Genomic DNA, 17,305 nt, shown 5'->3' on the forward strand with positions numbered 1-17,305 from the left:
TGTCATATTTTCTGATGGAGGCATAGAATTCCATTGTGCATATATACCACATTTTCTTGATCCATTCATCTACTGAGGGGCATGTGGGTTGGTTCCACATCTTAGCTATGGTAAATAATGCTGCAATAAACATAGTTGTGCTGGTAGCTTTAGTGTGGTCTTGTTTGTAAACATTTGGGTAAATGCCCAAAAGTGGGACTGCTGGGTCATAGGGTAGCTCTATGTGGAGTCTTTGAGGAACCTTCATACTACTTTCCAAAGTGGTTGAACAAGTTTACACTCACTCCCACCAACAATGAAGTAAGGTTCCCTTCTGTCCACATCCCCTCCAGCATCTGTTGTTATTAGAGTTCTTGATTTTTGCCATTCTAACTGGGGTGAGGTGGTATCTCAATGTTGTTTTGGTTTGCATTTCTTTTATGGCTAGGGAAGTTGAGCATTACTTCATGTGTCTATTGGCCATCCTTTTTCTTCATCAGAGAAGTTTCTCTTTAAGTCATTAGCCCACTTATTTATTGGGCAGTTGTTTCTTTGAGGAATTGTTGCTGGGGGATTTAATTTTTTGAGTTCCAAGTATATTTTAGATATGAGACCCTTGTCCGTTGTATGGCTAGCGAAGATCTTCTCCCAATCCGCAGGTTTCTATTGATCTTGCTAGCTATGTCCTTTGCCATGCAGAAGCTCTGCAACTTCATACAATCCCATTTGTCCAACCTTTCTTTGATTTGTTGTGTTTCCGGGTCTCTATTGAGAAAATTTTGGCCTGCGCCAAGGAGACCTAGGGTTTCTCCTATTCCATCTCAAAGCAGATCTCTCTCCCATTGAACTAACCTGGGAGGAGAATCGCAGAGCATTTTTCTGCCTGTTCAAAGAAACTGACTTAAGTAACCAACCAAGCCACAGGAACATAAGCAGACCAGAGACTCCAACAAGAGGCTGGTTATGGACAACAGGGAGGCACAGGATTTTTCCCACCCCTCCCAAAAAAATCAAAGAACATTTTTTTTCTTGTACCTTTTATTAAATTTGTTTTTTTATAAATTTTTTTTTAATCTTTAATTTTTACCTTTTTTAAAAAAAATTTTCTAGTAATTTTCTTTCCTCTTAGAATTTTATTTTAGGAGTATAAGTGTGTGTGCGTTTTTCTTTCTTTTTTTGTTTTATGGTTTGTTTTGTTATGTTTCTTGTTTAGCTCTACAGAACTTCTGATCTTTTTTCTTTCTTTCTTATCCTTTTTACCTGTTCTTTTTTGTTCTTCTTTATGTGACTTAATTGCTGTTCTGCACATCCTCAGATATACCTGTAGTCGATTATTAGAACTTATTCCCCATTGTGTACACACTTAATCCACAAATTTATTACTCAATTCAAAACCTCTTAGACTTAAATTCCTTAATAGCAGTACTATCTCTTTATACCTATATAATATTTAAAGTATTTTACTTTTTAAGTTTTTCACATCTCCTTTATATCCCTTCCCTTCTCTCATTATATTCATTTTCTTCTCTGAATAGTTTGTTTTCGATTCTGTACAATATTTTTAATTTTTACCTTTCTATTTTTCTGGTCTCTTTTTGTTACCTTTCTCTTTCTTCTTTTCTCTCTCTACTTTCATCCTATCCAACCTATTTCCTGCTTTGAGATTAGGATTTTGGTTTCTTAATTGGAGACCTATCTCTGCTTATTCTGCTTAGGCTGCTTTAAACCAGGACCCTCCGTTTTTGGCCTCTTCAGTAGCTGAGAGGTAAAATATGAGCCACTGGTGGAGAGCAGCTATATTAACATTTTTGACATGTTTGAATGAATTTTAAAGTAAGACATATATGTTACTTTTGAAAATGGCAGGTAATAGTAATTAATGTTTAACAGAATTTAAAACATACAAAGCTGAGAATGGCAAGTAGCTGAGAACAGGATGGAATAAATCAAAATTACCTATGACAGTTTCCAGACTGTACACACAAACGATTGAATTGTCGGAGCCCAAGGACATCAAATAACTGAGCTCCAACTGGCTGCCATACTCATGATGCCAGCTACTGCTATTCACAAGATTGTGATGTTGCTGGATGACACAGTTCAGTTTCAAGATGGGAACCTGAACTATTTCTATTGATCTAGAAGGAGAAACATCAGGACAAGAAATGTGATAATAGGGCCAAATGCAAAAAGATATTCAGTCCAAAGAAGACAGAATAACTCTATTTCTGAAAAGACTATTCTCTCACAAGGAATCCTGAGCTGAATATGGTGGTCCATGTTTGTAATCTCTGAACTTGAGAGGCTGATTTAGAAGTTAGCTTGAGACCCTCCGAAGTTTTAGACCAACAGAAAGACACATAGAAAAACTCTATCTTAAAACAACAACAACAACACAAAAGTCCCAACGACTGGAAATATGGTTAGTATTAGAATGCTTGCCTAGCATGCATAAAACATTTTATTTGATTCCTCAGTATGACATAAGCAGAAAAACTGGAAGTGGTGCTGTGGCTCAGTTAGTAGAATGATAACCTTGAGCAAAAGAAGCTCAGAGAGATTGCCCAGGCCCTGATTTCAAGCTCTAGGATCGTCAAAGTTAAAAAAATGGTGCAAAATGCTGTTTGTTGGAATAAATATGTTGAAGAGTTCTTTATACTCACTAGAAAATTGTGCTGTTGGACATTCATAATGAACTTTGTAGGACAAAGTAAAATAAATTAATGAAATAATATCTGGCATTCGACAAGACATAGTAGATCTAAAACTGATAGTTGCCTATGATTTCTTGATACAACTTATGTTACAGATACACTTGCCAAATTGTGATATTTTAAAGGTACAATCATGGGTTTTCTCTTTTCCAAAAGAATTTTACTGCCGGGCACCAGTGGCTCACACCTGTAATCCCAGCTACTAAGGAGGCTGAGAACTAAGCGTCTGTGAGACTCTTATCTCCAATTAAAGGTTCAGAAAATGTAAAGTGTCACTGTTGCTCAAGTGGTAACACTAGCCTTGAGCTGAAGAGCTGAGGGACAGCGCCCAGGCCCGCAGTTCAAGTACAACAACTGACAAAACTTAATAATAATATTAATAATAATTTTATGGTTACTATTAAGGTGTTATATGTAAAGGCTACCATTTCATAAGTTTGTTTCTTTGATAAACAAAACACAAATCCATCTTCATTGCCAAGAGCCAGGATTTGGCCATCTGCTTTACAGCTGATCTCTGGGTGTAGAGGCAATCTGTAATACAAAGGAAACCAAACCAATTATGACTATGTTGGGTCTTTGTCCATCCCACAAAAGATGGACAGGGTCTGAAGAATGGTGAATGAGGTCGCTCGCCCATTCTCCAGCCATGCTTAGCGTGGGAGACAATCAGAAGCAGCAGGGAGTCAAGTCAAGTAGGAAAACTCATTTATTAACACACAGTAAGCACTTTTTAAAGCAAAAAAGATCCAGTGGCATGGGAGGGAAGGAAAAGGAACCAATTACTGTAAAGTTCACACTCTATCATGTACCTAAGCTTCCACGGGCTGGTTATGCACTGAAGGTAAAGCAAATGGGGCTCTGCCCATTCAGCCCCTCTCAATGCCATCTTTGCTGCCCATGTGCTCTACAGCAAACAGGGTTCTGTCTACTCAACTCCCTCTCAGTGCCATCTTTGCTGCCCACGTGCTCCACAGATTCCCCTTTATTTATTTTAATGGCAGACCCACCTCCCAGTTAGTAATCCTTTTCCTTCTACTGTAAAGGTTATTTTAACAGGATTACATTGGAAAGAATAGCATTGGCCATGCAGGAGGTTTGAGGCAAGTCTGGTGGGCGAGATTTGGCAGACAAGGATAGGGAGGGCCCTTGTGCATGATCCAAGAACTTGTCCCTGTTACAACACATCCCCACCTAGCACAGTAATAAACATCAGCTCCACCACAGTTAGAAATGTCCGAAACAGTTCAATAAATTCCTGAACATATATAAAAGTCAATATCTCATAAGGTTGTCCTCTTCAGAACATGGGAGCAGCCTGGGTATTGGGAGTTCTATACATGCGGCAAGGTGCATTCTCGTGGGCTCCTACACTCAGGCCATTCTACTATAGTGCAGAAAAACAAGGAAAATTTAAAAGAAACTGCAGACATAGCAAAGCAGTTCCAGTCACCTGGTGTGGTTTAAGTAAGCCAGTTCCTTGTATGTGCCTTTAAGTGAGCACAGGGTTCAAGATGACCTTTGAGCTTTACTGTCAGTTCCCAACACCCTGTCTTTGTTTAAAGAAGAGAACCCACCTGTCATAGGTTGGGTAGATTGCCTTGTCTGCCTTACCCATCATCGGGAACTTCTTCGGAGCAAAGCTAAAGGCCCTGTCTTAGGTTGGTTAGACTGACACCCGCTCTTACCCATCTCTGGCTGCGATTCCTCTCGGGGGAAATTCATTCACTTTGATCTTGATCTTATGTAACTGGCTGGCTAAGCTCGGAAGAGTTTTGCAGTGCACATATAATGCAAGGAGGCATAGAAAATCCATCAGCAAAAGCATTACCAGGCCAAGAAATGGCATTAGCAGTCCTTTAACATTAGTCAGGGATGGGATAGCAATCTTTGCCTCCTCAGAGTCCAGAGATGGGGCTTGTTCTAATCTGGATATTTGCCTGTGGGTTTGAAAAAGTTCTAAAGACAATTTTGATTATTTCTGCATTGCCAGCGCTGATCATTGCACAGGTCACCCGTTGAGGTCGATGCAGATTCCGTAGGGTCATTGCTGGGACTGTGAAGGTCAGGACAGCCAACAGCTGGAGTATCACCATCTGCAATTGTTAGAGAACACAAGACCTTCTCAAGGGCTGGTTGCCCTTGGGGATGGTTAGTAATTATCTTTTTTGCTTTCCCTCTTTTATACACAAGCCTCGGCCACCATAGCTGTTTTACTTTCTTTGTTGGTTAGTTTATCTTGGGCATCCTCCTGTATAGAGAAAATGGGTAAATAGTTAAGGTTCCTGGCAGGGATCCAAATGGAGGCTGTCTCCCCTATGGGAAAAATGCATCCAAAGGCCCTGCTCATGGTAACTAGGGGGTCAGGTTCTCTCCATTGTTGTGTCAGGGCAGGGGATCCTTCCACCTGACTTTCCTTAAGGTTTGGTGGTCCTCAGTGCTTCTGAAATCTGGATTCAGTTGCCCTTTTTGAAAAGTTTAAAATGGTAATGGTAAACAAAGATACCTATAACTACATATGGGGCTAACCCCCTTTTTTGTTTTAATAATTGCTCTTAAAGACACTGGAGATTTCTATCTATAACTACTTGGACTTCGGGAATTATAGGGAGTTCCTGTAGGACGATTAATATGCCATTTGTTAAAAAAAAATTCTGACATTGCTTTACTAACAAAACAGGGTCCATTTTCTGTTTTAACTTGTGCTGGTAGACCCAAGGTGGCAAAGCATTGAAGAAGATGTGTATGTGCTGTGGCCCAGCATGCTCCTTAGTAGGTATTTATAGATACAGAGATATATTGAAACTTACCAAAGGCTAGGAAATGAGTAATATCCGTTTGCCAGAGGATGTTAGGTTTAAGGCCTCTGGGATTTACCCCTGGTGGTTGTAATGGGGATACTTTTAAGAAGAGCTGGCATGTTTTACAGGTATGTACAATTCTTTTGAGGTCCTTTACAGGAATCTTAGGAAATCTATGTTGACGACCTCTCCAATTAATGTGGGTTAAATCATGCAAACAGGTAGCCTCTTGTAACATTAATGCTTGTGGACCAGTAGCTAACTGGTCTACCCAATTATTGCCTAGGGATAAAAAACCAGGAAGTTTTGAATGCCCTCTCAAATGTTGAATATGAATAGGGGCTCCACATCCTTCTAATAGCCCCTTAAGAGTAAACATAAGAGGAGAAATAAGGTTTTCATCCAGCTTAATATACGTTGGGGAAAATGAGGGAGCAAGTTAATCATATATAGGTCATCAGAAGAAAAATTAAAGGGTATTATATTTGAATGTCCTGAAGTGCCATAATTACAGTGAGCATTTTTATATTGTGCTGTCCCTTTGCAAAGTTTAAATCTTTGTTGGCTTCGGGTGTTTTGTTATTACTCAAAGGCTGCATACACAGAGCCTGCTTTACTTCCATCAGTAAAAGCATGGAGAGTGCCAGGAATAGGCGTACGAGAAAATAGAGATGGCATTTTAGAGGAAGTTGCCATAACATTACAGTCCATTTGGATGGCCCATCATGGTGGTCAATTTGGCCTAGAAATCCCTCCAATGAGAGAGCAAGATGAGCATTGGCTCGAGTGAACAACTCAATGTCTGCCATCTGAAAAGAAAAAACAATGGAGTGATGGTCAAGGCAATAATGCCTTTGGGCTTGGGTCCTTCCCTTGACAATAGCATCTGCAAGTTGGTCTGCCTGAGAGTACACCTGAGGTGTGCCTCCCAGGGGAGTGTGAACCCACTCTAATGGCTCCCCCCTTTGAGTTAAAACTGCAGAAATTAATGTGACACCTGCAAACAACCAAAAGGAAATGGGTTCAAAAATAGAATACCTCCTCAGGGAAACTTCATCCAGGGCTTTTTGGAACTACAAAAGTATTGCCCGATGACTGTCTATAATTGTAATAACTTCTTGGGGTGTCCTGTCTTTTAGTAAGGCAAATAAGGGCACAAGACTACCTGTAGGGATGGGAACCCATGGCAACAGACAATTGATTCCCCCTAAAAGACTCTGAAGTTGGGTTAAGGTTAGCGAGAATGGAAAATACAGCAAATGCTTAAGGGGGCTGGCCTGAGTCAAGATATGGTGGGTTCTGAGCACCTTAAAAGGAGATACCTTTTGAATTTTATTGAGGGCTATGGTAAAACCCCCCATTTTCAACATGGTGAGAAACTGGGCCAGAAGGCCCTCCAGGCTTCCCAGGTCTTGGTGCCCCAAAATTATACTATCCATGTAGGCATAAGCAAGGGAGGTATCTGAACCCAGCACAGGCCCTAAAAGTGTGGACAAGTATTGTTGGCAAAAGGTCGGGCTATTGTCCATTCCCTGTGGCAGCACTATCCATTGAAACCTCCGATCAGGCTGGGAAAAATTAAGAAAAAGGATGGAGAAAGCAAACTTCTTGCAGTCATCTGGATGTAGGGGTATAGAAAAAAACTATCTTCAATATCATTGATAACCAAGGTATATTCTGAAAATATAGCAGTATTCCAGGGCATGCCTCTTAGGGGCTTTCCTACTAGCTCCATTCTTTCATTTACCTTACATAGATCTTGGAGCATATGCCAAGCCCCAAAGTCTTTTTGAATAATAAATACAGAAGTGTTCTAAGGACTCACAGAAGGGCGTATGTGCCCAACATTTATCTGTTCCACCACTAAAAGGTGGAGGGCTACAAGTTTAGGTTTGGTCAATGGCCACTGCTCCCCCTAGATAAGGCTGGCCATCTAAATCAAACTTGCATTGACAATACTTTTTTCGAATGGAATCCCTTCCTGCCCCTGGGGCAGTGTGTGGGGAGCGATTTGCCACCCTCCATGCTGGTTGGCAGGGGATTGTTTTAAACAGTCCCTCTTAAAGTGCCCCTCCTGCCTGCATTTAAAACAAGTTCTCTCCCCAATGGTATTAGGGTTTCTTGGTCCAGGCTGCCATTGCCTGGGTAATAGCCTCATTGCAGATGTCTAAGCCAGTAAGGCTAAAGCTAGTGATTGGGAATGGTGCTGTTGCATTCCCACATCCTCAGAGGCCACCACCCATCTGCTCAGGGTACTCTTTCTCAATCTTGCTCAGTCCATGCGGTGGTCTGCATTCATTCTTTCCCAGACCAGCAGCTTTACAAACTGATCTCATAGGTTCCCTGTGGGCAGCTTGCGGTTTATACTCTCTTGGAATCAGTCTACAAACTCAGCTAGAGGCGCACCAGGTTTTTGTCTCACTCCTGCTACGGGGGTCTCAGTGGGCCATCATCCAGTTTATACCAAACAGCAAGTCCAGCCTGCCTCACCTGGTCATGGTACAGGCCAGGTATTTTGGCCTTTTGGAGGCCAGTGGAGTATCCTTCCCCTGTACCTGTTAACATGGCAAAAGTAATAGGTATCATGGGTTAAGCCTGCCGGTTATTTTCTGCTTGCACTCTGCATTCCTCCGTAAAGAAAGCACACCATTTAATAAACTGAGAAATATTGAGGACGGCTTTGGCAACATCTAGCCAGTCCTTAGGGACACACAGGTGATAATCAACGTCCTATAATAGGGTAAGGGCCCAAGGAGAGTTTGGGCCATCCTCCACCACCGCCTTGCAGAACTCTTTAAGGTCCTTACCTTGCCCTGGATACCATTCTAATGGCCTGTTAGCTCCAGGTGCCAGATTGACTGGATGTGTTTGGGGAAGTGAATCCTGTGGCCTAGGGTCCAGGCTCCCAAGTGGCACTTCATTAAAGGGCAGACCTCCGAGTAGGTTACTTCCCCAGCCCTCGGCCTCTCCATGGGAGGTTGTTAGGGGTCCGAGTCTTACAGGTCTCTCTTGCAGGTCACGGAGGGTGCCATACCTCCCCCCTCTGAATCAGAGGAATAGGGAGGGGCCTAGGAGAGTCAGGGACACCCGAGTCAGAGGGGGTAACCTTCACCTTCGTTTTGATTTCCACTGTCCCCTCAACTCCCTCTCAGGGCCATCTTTGCTGCCCATGTACTCCACATGAATATAAATAATATTTTTTTCTCTGCATATCTTAAAAAACCATGCTGACAACATGAAATAAAAAATCCCAAAGTTTAAAACCTTCTTCTAGAAAAGTTAAAGAATTACTGAGAACAAGTATTTTAAGAATAATTTCAGAAAGCTTGAACTCAGGGCCTGGGTTCTATCTCTGAGATTAATAGCAAGGCTATTGCTGCCACATTGAACCATAGTGCCATTTCTAATTTTCTTGTGGTTAATTGAAGAGAAGAATCCCACTGACTTTCCTGTCCAACCTGACTTTGAGCTAGGATCTGGAAATCTCAGCCCTCTGAATAGCTAGAATTATAAGCATGAGCTACTGGCACATGGCTACACTAATTGCTTAACTGAAAGATTTAAAATTGAATGTTAATCATGTTTAACTTTGTAAAATAAAGTTAACTGAAATGCCTTTTACTAGTAATAAGGGATCAAATGTGTCTACTGTGTAGGTGGGTTACAAAGTTCTTACCAAAAGCTAAATACTTTCCTTGTTTTCTATTCTTCCAAAATTGTTTGCTCTCCAGAATCATGCCTTATCTTTCCTTGCTGGTTTCTGTAGCTTATTTCATACATGCTCACAGCTTCTTCAATTATCATTTCCTTATGTGAAGAGCTTGCAAATATCTATTTTCAATCCAAACTACTTTTATGCACCTCTCATCCATATATTCAACTGCCATAAATACTTGTGAAACAGTAATCTTGTCTTTCCATTACTGGATATAAATGTGTAAGTAAAATTTAGGAAAATAAAGAATAACATCAATAAATATACCTGATGATTGTAATAGTAACGCTAAATATTACTACAACGGTGTTTTTCTGAACAATTTAATATAAAGCTCAAGGAAAACAACGTTTTTGAGTGCTGATATTGGGGTTTAAAGTCAGGACCTTGCCTTCTCACTTATGCATTTTCACTCAAGGGCGGTGCTTTACCCTTGAGCAGACATAGCTTTTATTTTCATTGATGTTCTCTGCTGTGTTCAAAAGCAGGATTTTTAAACCTCTTAATTAGGTGATTCTTAAATATTCATAGGGGAGCAAAAGAAGAATAGAAGACAATAGAAGAATAAAAGAGTATAAGTTCAGGCTTGAAATCGTAGCTACGCAGGTGGCAAAGAGATGAAGATTTTGTTTCAGAGCCAACCAGGGGAGAAAAATCTGTGAGACTCCTATCTCCAATTAACACCCAAAATGCTGGAAATTTTTGGGGGGGATTATTTAGAGTTAAGAAACTCTTTGTCTTTCCTTCTTGGGCTGGATTGAAACCGGGATTCTCAGATATCAGCTCTCTGAGTATCTAGAATTACCGGTGTGCTAATAATGTCCAGTTTCAAGGAGAGGGCAAGGTACTGATTTCAAGCTCAAGGAACAGCACAAAAACAAAAACAAACCTTATGACATACAAATATACTGATAGAATACAAACCAAAACAAACAAAATATGGGTATCTAGATGGGTGAAGGTCTTAATAGCATTATTATCACTATTATCTTTTCTGACATATTAAGTAACCCGAAATTATGCATTAAAGGCATAGCTTAGTGGGTAGAGTACTAGTTAAAATGAAATGTATCAAACCTACTTACGGAAGAAAGAGAAAAACAAACAGAATCTACACATATTTTGTTAATGTACTTTTAAATGCATTCCAATCAAGAAAACTCTAGGCATTGATGAATTTATTATTGACTTTTCCTAAAACTTTGAAGAGATCATTTTGATTCTACAAAAATACTTCTTTAGGAACATAAGAAATAGTCGCTTCCCTCTTAAAAGTTTCTTTTTTTTTTTTTTTTTTTTGGTCCAGTCGTAGGCCTGAACTCTGGGCCTGGGCGCTGTCCCTCAGCTCTTAGGCTCAAGGCTAGCGCCCACTTGAGCTACAGCGCCACTTCCGGATTTTTTCCCCTGCTTATGTGGTGCTGAGAAATCGAACCCAGGGCCTCACGTATGCAAGGCAAGCACTCTACCACTGAGCCACCTTGGCCGGCCCTTAAAAGTTTCTTTAAAAAAATACCGAGCTGAATTTTGTCTGGAATTGTATTCCATGTACTGAGCAATTAAGGCGAATCTTTTCAGGACATTGAGTCTTCTAACCATTAAGTACTTTATTCATCATTTACTTAGTCCTTATTTTTTGTATAACATTTGAAAGGTTCTATAAAATCCATTTGGAGGGTCTTTACTCAAAGCAGAATGTCATAATGTAAGCATCTCAGGATTTAGAGCAGTGAGTATGAAAGCCATGAACAGTTTATCTTGTCTTTGAAGAAATTATTAATGCATAGAGCATAAATAAGAAAGAACATTTTAGGTGATAGAGTAAATAATGGAGGCCAGGAGGTGGCCTAGCACCACCATAGGAAGACGAAAGCTTGGGTGCACCCTAAGGGAGAACTGTCCTGTCCTGTTCTGTCCTGTTGAGATACTTGTCATGCATCAGGTGCCTGAACAGGGAGGGCTGGCACTACTAATACAGCACCATGAATACAGTCAGCTTGGCGCCATCCATGGCTCGCAGCAGAAACCAGATGAAGTGGAGCAGGGATTGGACAGAGGGTGGCCCGTGTTTGTTGGATGGTACTTCTATGCATACATGATGAAGACCACAGACCTGCTTTTGTTTTTCCAATAGAGAAACTGCAGCACTGCCTGGGGTACGAGCATGTCCACTTGCCTGGGAAGCTTTGGGCCATGGAGTCCTCCACCAGTATGTTGGCAGAGCCAACACTGTCTGTGGAGTGTAGAAAGTAGTATCAAGGTTCCCAGTAGTTCTCGCTTTCCACAGAGTCAATGCCCAACGCAAATGGAACCATGGGTGGCCCTGTTTCCAGGAACCCCAACTGAAACACTTCAAGGCTCTGGATCAGTGGGGACCATCAAACTGAACATCCTAGCCAGACACTATATCCACTTCTGCCTTCTTTGGGGACTACAACACCAACATGGACAGTGCTGCTGTGCTCTTTTGCTGGCCATGAGGGAAGAACAGGAGTGTGCTCCCGAGCACATGAACTCCTGAGCCCCAGAGGGCTTACTTTGGGTCATGTACCTGAAGAAGAGGGTCCAGTACTTCTGGCGTGCCCTTCACGCAGTTTACCTTGCATGTGATTGTTGTCTTCATTCTGGGAGCCTTCCTGCTCCACCATCGCTGCTGCCAATGTGGCCCAAATACTATAACCTTTAGAAAGACTAGGTCAAAGCCTGAAAATATCAATACCAAGAATTGGGTGCATTAAAGAGGAGGGTATGGAAAGGGTAGACAAATGAAGGGAGGAAGGGACAGAATGTAAATGAGCTCATTGGATGAGAGTGAGGGAACAGAAGATGCTGTATGAAAGGAAATGTATTTATCTGCCTCATGAAATTGAAATCCCTCTACACAACCTCTTTATAATAATTATAAACTAAATTACTTTTCTAAAAAGGAATTCATTGCATATACCACAAAACTAAGAAAAGTAAAGGAAGGGATGTGTCAGGGGGGGTTGAATGTTGTAAGGATGGCATGGATCAATATGCACTGTCTTCATAAACTGCTTTGTTACATGGCACTTCTTTTGTACAACTGCTTAAAGATAATTGACAAATAAAAATAATAAATGAATAGATGTAAGGTAAGGTGAGTACAGGAGAAAGAAATGGTTGATATATACTTCTGATATGGAACAGGGCTTCCCTTTAGGTTGGAATCCTGTAGAAGAACTCTACTGTTTTTATAATATTTCAGAATAAGATGAGATTCATGAAGCATGATTCATTATAATTTGTCAAAAATAATTTAAATAGTTGTTAATTACCCAACAAAATTAAATTCCTATAGTATCTTTGTGAATAAATTTAATTTATGATCATGTTTTGACAGAAAAATCTATGAAAATATTTTATTTACTTATTTTTTGGTCAGTCATGGGTCTTGAACCCTGGACTTGGGCACTACAAATCAGCTCTTCAGCTCAAGGCAAGCACTCTACCACTTGAGCCACAAAGCCATTTCTGGTTTTCTTGTGATTAATTAGAAATAAGAGTCTCATGGACTTGCCTGCCTGGGCTGGCTTTGAAGCCAGAACCTCAGATCTCAGCATATTGTGTAGCTAGTATTACAGGTGAGGGCCACCGGTGCCTGGCTAAAAATCTTAATTCCAATTCACCTGCATAAAGCCAGAACTTGAGGCTTTGCTTAAAAGGTGGAATGCAGGCAAAAAGTGAAAAGCAAATACTAGCAGAGAGGCAGGCAGAGAATGAGAGAGAAAAAGAGAGAGGGAGAAAAAAGAGAGAGAGGGCAAGAGAGAGGGAAGGAGACAGGGAAAAACGTAAAAACGGGGGAACAATGGGAGGAGACAGGCAAAAGTGGATGATGAAAGTGAATATTATCAAAATATATGAAAATATAATGGAGTCCATTATTTTGTGCAATAATAAGGCAATATGTTTAATAGAAATTCAATTTTCTAAGCAAATTTCTCAATTTATAAGTTTTATTTAGACAGTAATGAGGATGGAGATTAGCTGCTGGGGAAGGTATTACTTGCATTCTATTCTAAAGCCCCTACCACAATCCCTGAAGATGCTCCTATCCAGGCCAATGAAGTAGCCACTGCCAGTTTTTGGAGCAAAAAAAGAGAAGTGTCATTCTGAGAACCAGAGGATTATAATGGCTAGCCATCTGTGGCTAAGGCTTGTAATCCTAATTACTCAGGAGCCTGAGATGTGATTATCCAAGTCAGGACAAGCAGGAAAGTCCCTGAGAAACTAATCTCAAGTTAAACACCATAAATATGAAATGGAGGTGTGGTTCAAGTACAAAGGCTCCAGGACAGCACTCAGGCACTGAATTCACCCTCAGGTTCGGTACACACACACACACACACACACACACACACACACACACACACACACACACACACACACACACAACGTTAATTATATATTAGAAAACACAGTCATATGTCAATATTTAATGCTCACAAATGTTAACTCCTACTGAATTTCACATTCTCTTAAAAGAGAGTAGCTTCTTGGCAGAATGTCCTTAATTTTTAAAAAGAATTTTTAGCCATACTTCTTTGGCAGTCTCTATCACAAATTAGAATTGCGGGGGAAGGGAGGGCATGGGAAACTAGCCACTTCCTTTATGCTTCAATGATATTCTTGTACTTCACTAGTGGAAAAACATTAGGAGGAATGAGATGTGTCTAAAATAATATAAAACCATTGAGATTGCCTCTGATCATGTACAGGCTGATTAATTCAGTACAATATGACATATACATTGAACACCACAGGATGCTCTATCAAGTGAGAAGCAAACTATATATGATATAATCGGTAATGTGTGTATTTTATACTCATGGACATAGATATTTGTATATGCATGGGAAAGGTTCTGGCAATATATATCTAACAATGGAATTCTTTGGGGAATGGGGTATATGGTTGTGCAGATGGATTGGAGAGAAAAATTTAAACCCTAGATTTGAATTATGACATTTATATACAACCAAAAATCTGTTACTTTCAAAATTAAATAAAACACCTACTAGCATATGAGCTAAGAAAATACCATATAAAGCTGTAGTAATTTTTTTCTCACTTTTTGATTAGCACACATTCTTCCAAGGGATTTGATTATGAAATTTTCGTATATTCAAACAATGTATCTTTATGAGACTCATCTCCTCCATCACTCCACACATCCTGATACACAGGATGAACCACTTTTAGGCGCAGTACTTCCAATAAAAAAGGGGAAAAATGAAATATATAAAAATTTAAAAATTACTATTAGTGTAGTCCTCACCCCTATAAAATACTTACTTGGAAAGCAGAGTCCAAAATTGCATAGGAAACAATTATCAAGATCCCCTTCTCAGCTGGAAATGCAGTTTAGTGGTAGAATGCTTGCCTAGTATGCATGAAGCCCTGGGTTTGATTCCTCAGTACCAAATATACAGAAAAGGCGGCTCAAGTGGAAGAGCACTAACCTTGAGCAAAAGAAAGTAAGGGGCAGTGCTCAATTCTGAGTTCAAGCACTACAACTGGAAAAAAAAAAACAATCCCATTCTCAATCAATAAGTAAGCATTTGTGCTTCCAGGTATGTAGGTATGTAATGAGAGGCATTCTAACCCTGCGTTCTAACACAACCTATGGAACTCATGATATTCATTCAAAAGTAACTGCTAAAAACAGGGCTAGCTAACACTTCTCTAACATGTGCAAGGAAACGAATTTAATCTATGTACACAATGTGCATGTGTACACATATAGATTATACAACAAGAAAGATATTCTGATAATTATGTGCTACAAATCCTGCCTTTTTCTACCACTTGCTCGTTCTAGAATAATACCATATGCACAACAGTGGGTGCTAGATGAACTCAACACCTTCTAGGAGATGTGTGGCCTGATCATAGAAACAAAAACATGCATTTCTTTTAATGTACATGTTATGAAAATATATACATACTCATATGTGTCTATAAGTTGAGTGTATTACACAGCTATATGACTCTGTATGTTACATAAGCACTTGAAAAAGGAAGGAAAGGTCCACGGTTACCTCAGAAAAATTACTGAGCCATGACTCTGGTCTCATTATTTTTTCTGGTTAATTGGAGATAGAATCTTACAACTTTTCTGCTTTAGGGAGCTTCAAACTACAGTCTTCTAGGTTTCAGTCTCCTAAGTAGCTAGAGTTACAGGCAAGCCAGACTGGAGATATAGCTTAAGTGAGGAATAATCAACCTTGAGAGAAAAAGCTAAGGAAGAGAATAAGGGCTTGAATTCAAGTGTTAGTACTAAGGTATGTGAGCACACACATGCACACACACACACACACACACACACACACACACACACACACACACACAGATTAACAAGAATGAAACTCTGGTGACCCAGCTACTTTAAATCACCTGTAGATTGTGGTTTAATAATCTAATAATACAGAAATTAATCCTCAAGTTGCCTCCTCTTTATTACATTAGGAGTCTTAATTAACTTATCAGGGTTTTTTCCTTTTCTTTTTTCTCTTGTGTGTGTGTGTGTGTGTGTGTGTGTGTGTGTGTGTGTGTTATACACACACACTGGTGTATGTATAACAATATGGAGACTTGAACTAAGTGAATTGGCACGATGCTTTTGCTTCTTCCCTCAAGGCTCTTGCTCTACCACTTGAGACACAGAACCACTTCCATCTCTTTTGGGGAAAGAAGTGTCCGATGCATTTTCAAGGCCATCCGGGGCCCAATAATAAGTCTTTGTATCTCAGCCACATGAGCATATTTTTTCTTATGTGCTAAAATCATCAGGTAATAGTCTTAGTTACAATAAAAAAAAAATTCTAGGACACTACTCAGGCCTTGATTAATGCCTAGGACCAACACAAAAATAAATGCAGTTTCTTGTAATTATTGCAGTTGACCTATTGCTACTTCTAGGATTATCATCTATGTCAAGGGTCTCTGGATTGTGACTCCCTCCATAGGTAAAGGATCACTAAATCTATCAGTCAAATGTAACTAAATCCTCCATATATTGCCTTTGTAATAGAAATTAAAATTGTTAATAACAAATAAATTATAATAAGTGTAGACAAAAAATCCATAAACACCAAAGATTTAATTCATGCTATGACATTTTTAGACCTCAAACATCAATAAGGATTTTTTTAGAAAACACACTTTTATCTCTAATAGTATTCTACCCACTGTGAAACTGAAGAACTGAAATCATACACTACCCAACTTAGAGGCCTACACCAAGAAATAATTAGATGGCAGACATTGGTACAAGCAAGCTTTACACTGCATATTCTCCTAAGTGAATTAATACTAAAAACAATTGACATGGTCCAGCCTGAGTTGAAGTTGAATATCTTGTCTCAAGAACAAAAAGTGAGGGCTGAGAATATGGCTTAGTGGGAGAGTGCTTGCCTAGCAGCCATGAAGCTCTGGGTTTGATTCCTCAGTAAGATATAAACAGAAAAAGCTAGAAGTACATTGTGGCTCAAGTGGTAGAGTGCTAGACTTAAGCATACAAAGCTCAGGAAAATGCCCAGACTCTGAGTTCAAGCCCCAGGACTGGTTTAAAAATGGTGAAGACAGGAAGCAGGGAGAAGAACAGAGTTATTTGTCGAGCCTACATTTTCCCAGCCTTCATGAACTTTCATCTTGTGATTGGTTTTCATTCTATTCAGTGGTCAACAAACTAGTTTCCTCTGAGTCTCTGAATCCTGTGTTATTTAGAGTTAGGAATCCTAATTTTAGTGTTGGGGATTTTGCTAAATGGAAGAGTACTTGCTGGCAAGTGTCAGGACCTTAGTTTGCTTCTCAGGTCTGAAAAAAAGGACCCTTAAGTCTTCTTTAGTTTGTGAAACTTCACAGAAGAAATAAATGCATTCACTCATTCATAGAAGCACAAATTGATACATTTTCTAGGCTCATTTGAGAAAATATACTATGAAATAGCAAAACAAAAGTCACACACTGATGGTTCACACTTGTAATCCAAGCACTCAGGAGGCTGAGATTTGAGGATTATGGTTTGAAGCCATTTGGTGCAAAAATGCCCATGAGTCTCTTATCTCAACCAGTGA

The sequence above is a fragment of the Dipodomys spectabilis genome, unplaced genomic scaffold (assembly GCF_019054845.1).
Source record: "Dipodomys spectabilis isolate Male_0828 unplaced genomic scaffold, ASM1905484v1 ptg000186l, whole genome shotgun sequence".
In the NCBI taxonomy this organism is placed as follows: domain Eukaryota; kingdom Metazoa; phylum Chordata; class Mammalia; order Rodentia; family Heteromyidae; genus Dipodomys; species Dipodomys spectabilis.